The 5,172-nt window shown below is 43.7% G+C and overlaps 1 protein-coding gene across 5 annotated transcripts in view; it reads left to right on the plus strand.

Moving 5' to 3' along the window:
* LOC122539965 (zinc finger protein 652-like) overlaps positions 1 to 5,172 on the plus strand; it is a 63,056-nt gene that overhangs the window by 822 nt on the left and 57,062 nt on the right. The window lies entirely within an intron of this gene.

Genomic DNA, 5,172 nt, shown 5'->3' on the forward strand with positions numbered 1-5,172 from the left:
CTCATGACACCTGCGGGCGGGTACCCTCCAACTCCACCCACCCACCCAGAGCGGGTTTGGGGTGGGGGGAGAGAAGGGGGTAAACCGACAAGGGGACACAGCCCCCCCCCCTCAACCCCCCTCTCGTTTTTTTTTGGGGGGGGAATAGTGCTGGATGGGAGGGAGAGGGCAGGGAATTTACACACACACACACACACACACTACCCCGTGGGGGTGAGGGCAGACACCACAACAAACGTTCTGTCCCCTTCCCGATGAGGGGGGGGAGGAGGGAGTGATATAAAGACGGATCCATGAGGTGAGATAATGGGGACAGACGCCCCCCTCCTCCCCTGAGGTGAGGGTGGATACGGGGACAGACGCCCCCCTCCTCCCCTGAGGTGAGGGTGGATACGGGGACAGACGCCCCCCTCCTCCCCTGAGGTGAGGGTGGATACGGGGACAGACGCCCCCCTCCTCCCCTGAGGTGAGGGTGGATACGGGGACAGACGCCCCCCTCCTCCCCTGAGGTGAGGGTGGATACGGGGACAGACGCCCCCCCCCCCTTTTATTTTTGAAGGAGGGGATATGGGGCGGATGGTGGTGAGTAGGCACCCCCACCCCCAAAAAGATGGTGTCCGACCCATTCGCCCACTGTGGCGGTATCTGTTACCCATCCCCAGAGCCCCTCCATCCCTACCCCAAATCCTCCTAAACACCCACCCCCAGAAGTTCGGACACCCCTCAATCAGTGGCTGACCAGATGGAAAGGGGATACAACTGGTGTCAGGGCAGACAACTCCCCCACACCTAGAATCCTGCGATCGGAGAGAAGGGGCAGAACGCCTGTGTGCAGCCACCCCGATTGTGAGTGTGGGGAGAGGGGAGGAACACTACAGGGGTGCTTAATGAGAGGGGCGTCCCAAAGTGGAGCAAGAGATTGGATGGATGAGCAGACAGCCCCAGAACGGGGCAGATGAAAAATTTAGGAGGATTTGGGGTAGGGATGGAGGGGCTCTGGGGATGGGTAACAGACACCGCCACAGTGGGCGAATGGGTCAGACACCATCACCGAACTATCCAGCTGGTAATGCTCCACGATCACTTCCTCGAACATTCACTAAACCCCACTTCGTGTTCCATGTCAATTTCATTTGACTTCCTTAGGTACTTGATAACTGGACATTCAAATATCTCTTTTATAATCGTATATCTTATACATGAAGTGATTAAATCCTTCTTCAGGAGCACAATAAATATGAACGCCATAAATTTTATCGTGTTCTTTCCCCGCTGCACAGTTCCACATCAGATGTGGCAGTTTTCCAGAGGGGAAAGCGAGGCTTAGCGAATCATTTCGTGTCGTTTTGGTCTAAATATTAAAAAAATGTATTGATGTCAAAAGCTTTGCGGCTTTCCAAGTCTTGATTTGCAAAGTATACTGGGCAATAGCATTTTACTTTCATTCCTAGTTAACGCCCCTGTGCAAATGTCGAGTATATGTTAACACTGTGCTGACTGCAGTACTGTTGAGCAGCCTCATTCACCACCATTACCCCTAAATTTCAGAAGTGTAACTTGTATTTGACATTATGCATCTTTTTATTTTGTTCTACATTGGTGGAATTAATTTTGTGAATTGGTTTAATATAAGCCAAGTTTGAAAGCTGCATGCACGTAGCAGGTTAAAGGAATGCAAGTGGGCGGATTTTTGTGGTCCGTGTACATTCGTCAATTTATATTTATTTCATGAGCTGTGATTTGAAATGTTGTTTAACTCAAGTGATAGTATAGAATAAACGGGGAGAATGTATGTTTACCTACTGAAAATATATAAACTCATTTGATAGTGAAATTAACCCGTTGTTTTCATAACGGGAGGACACTGATCATTTATCACTTCCAATCGTGATATTCACAAGTATAGAACTATACTTTTTTCTGATCTAGCCATTCGTCTTGCATTGATTGTTGCTACAACTCGGACGGCTGTAAAATATTGTACCTTCTTGGCCTTGCGTTACTGCTGTTTAAATCGTGCGTTGTTTATCTGCTGTAGTTGTTGATTTAAAACAATTCAGTGTTACATCTCTGTGGCAGGTTCAGGGGCCAAGTGTATTCGCTCAGTCCATTACAGTGTTCGTCATGCATCATTTTGGAGATTAACCTCAGGCCTTCATATGGTTCTGTTCTTAGTGACCTATACTTTTTTGAAGAAAAACACAAGCAAAAATAAAGTATCTGTACACTGGGTACTGAATACGTTTTGGTCAGCCAGATTGTTTCAACTGCATTAAAACAAGAGTGCAGGTCTGGTGGTATCGTTGCAAGAGAAACAGAGTTAATGTTTTGAGTCCAGTTTGTATTGAGTTCTGAAGAGTTTTACTGGTCTCAAGTTAATTCTGTTTCTCCCTCCTCAGATGCTGGCAGAACTGCTGAATTCCAGAATTTTCCATTTTTATTTCAGATTTCCAGCCTCCACAGTATTTTGCTTTTTAGTTTCAACTGCATACTTGGACAGTAGTTTGATATTCTATTGATTGTACTCTTAAAAATATTAATTGCAGTTGAAAATGCAGGTGAAACATTTTAAGTCACTTTATTGATGGTAAGTTTACGTATTTGAATTTGCTTTGTTTTTAGCAGTTATTTTCGCTTTCAATTTTAAATGAAATGACCACAGACAACTATGACTTTTGGGCAATTCTGACTAAATCTTTGTCACCAGAGGAAAATATCTGTACAGTTCAGGAGAAAGTATTGTAACCCTTGCACTGATGTATATCAGTCCAATACTATTAATGTTCTTGACTATGTTGGCAATAATTCAAATAATATTTCTATTGTTCATTTTAAATGTAAATGTAACGTCAATGGGAGTATTAATGGGCCGTATTTAGTATTATTGAGTGGTTATTCTTCTAAAGATGGATTAACATGCACCATTTGAAATGTCTACAATCTGTCGTTGCAGAAGAAATGAATTTAAAAAGTCACTGAAAGCATCTTTTGATTTTAAAAGATTTTCTTTTTTAAAAGAAATTTTGCTGGCATTCAGGCTTGAGGCAGAGTTCATTGTCTAGTTTCAATTTTTAAAGGAATGAGTTGCAGACTTTTTTTATTTAAAAAAATGAGAGCATTGGTGATGCAGGTGCCAGCAAAATGTTTACTCAGTTTTCTTAAATCTCTGATTTGGTGTCCTGGTTAGTTTTGGTATTCCGCTGCTGCTTACCATAGTGGGATTGTTTAAATTAATGTCAGTGGAGCAGAGATGTTTTTGACATTTCCCACTTATATCAAAGAAGTCGTAGTGCAGAGAAAGATTTTCTTATCTGACTCCTCACCTTAAGTTTTTACCCATTTTGAAAAAGGAATGGTGAAATATTCTCCATAATAAAATCAAGAAGTGAATCACTTATATAATTTTAGATTAGGCCTGGTATTTATGAACTTTAAATATGAGAAGGTTTGGAAATATCTGCATACTAGTGACAGAAACAAACAATGCAGACAGGCTCCTTTGGCCAGGTGATTTAAACACATTTCCAAAGTTGGCAACAAAGAAAAGCCAATAATTCAGATTTTAATTCTACTCACTGAGCTGGCAGCACGGTGGCACAGTGGTTAGCACTGCTGCCTCACAGCACCAGAGACCTGGGTTCAATTCCTGCCTCAGACTGTGTGGAGTTTGCACATTCTCCCCGTGTCTGCGTGGGTTTCCTCTGGGTGCTCCGGTTTCCTCCCACAGTCCAAAGATGTGCAGGTCAGGTGAATTGGCCATGCTAAATTGCCTGTAGTGTTAGGTGCAGGGGTATATGTAGGGGAATGGGTCTGGGTGGGTGCGCTTTGGCGGGTCGCTGTGGACTTGTTGGGCCGAAGGGCCTGTTTCCACACTGTAAGTAATCTAATCTAATCTAATTTGTTCTCAGACATTTTGTCATCATGCTAGGTAACATTATCAGTGAGTGTCCGTTGAAGCGCTGGTGTTGTCCTGATTTCTATTTGTGTGCCTTGGTATGTTAAGTTGGATGATATCATTTCCGGTCCTTTTTCTCAGAGGTTGGTAAATGGAGTCCAAATCAATGTAATTGTTGATGGAGTTGTGGTTTGAATACCAGGCCTCTAGGAATTCCCGTGCTGGTCTTTGTTTAGCCTGTCCTAGGATGGATGTATTGTCGCAGTCGAAGTGGTGTCCTCCTTCGTCTGTGTATCGATACTAGTGATAGTTGGTTATGTCTTTTGGTGGCTAGTTGGTGCTCGTGTATCCTGTTGGCTTGTTTCCTGCCTGCCTGCCCAATGTAATGTTTGTGGCAGCCCTTGCAGGGTATTTTGTATATGACATTTATTTTGCTGGTTGTTGATACAGGGTCCATTTTAGGTTCATCAGTAGCTTTTTTTTTAAGTAGGTTTGCGGGCTGCCATACCAAGAGGTCGGAGTAGTCTGGTCATTAGCTCAGATATGTCTTTGATGTATGATTGTGTGGCTAGAGTCTCTGGGTGTGTTGTGCCTTCTTGTTTAGGTTTGTTGTTTTTAGGATTGGCAGACTGCTTATAGAGTACCCATTGTTCTTGAATACATTGTATAGGTATTTTTCTTCTGCTGTTTGTAGTTCCTGGGTGCTACAATGTGTTGTAGCTCATTTAAATTATGTCCTGATGCAGCTCCATTCGTGGGTGTTGGGATGATTGCTCCTATAATTTAGTATCTAGTCTGTGTGTGTTGCTTTCTTGTAGATGCTGGTCTGCAGTTCTCCTGAAGGAGAACGATGAAACCTGATGGATCCAACACACTGTTTCTACGGATTACCTTAGGTATACAAATCCAGGGCCCCTCAGACCCATAGTCTCTCTTCCCAACACGCCAACATACAGACTAGCAAAGGAACGTCATTGTAAGCTGAAATACCTAGTAGAAGACTCGCCACTCCATCCAGTCCACCCAAGAATTGCTTAACATCAGTGAAGACACCAAGATAGATGATGATAAAGTCATAGTCTCCTTCGACGTAACGGCCCTATTCGCATCAGTCTGGCCAAAGAAACATGGACCTCACTACTAGTCAAACCAAAGACACACACACCAGACAGCACCATCTCCATCAGCAAGGACAGCATCCTCAAATTAGTAGACCTGTGCCTTGTTACCCACTTCATCTTCAACGACAAGACCTACAAACAAATCAATGGGACACC

Source organism: Chiloscyllium plagiosum, chromosome 33 (genome assembly GCF_004010195.1).
Source record: "Chiloscyllium plagiosum isolate BGI_BamShark_2017 chromosome 33, ASM401019v2, whole genome shotgun sequence".
NCBI lineage: Eukaryota > Metazoa > Chordata > Chondrichthyes > Orectolobiformes > Hemiscylliidae > Chiloscyllium > Chiloscyllium plagiosum.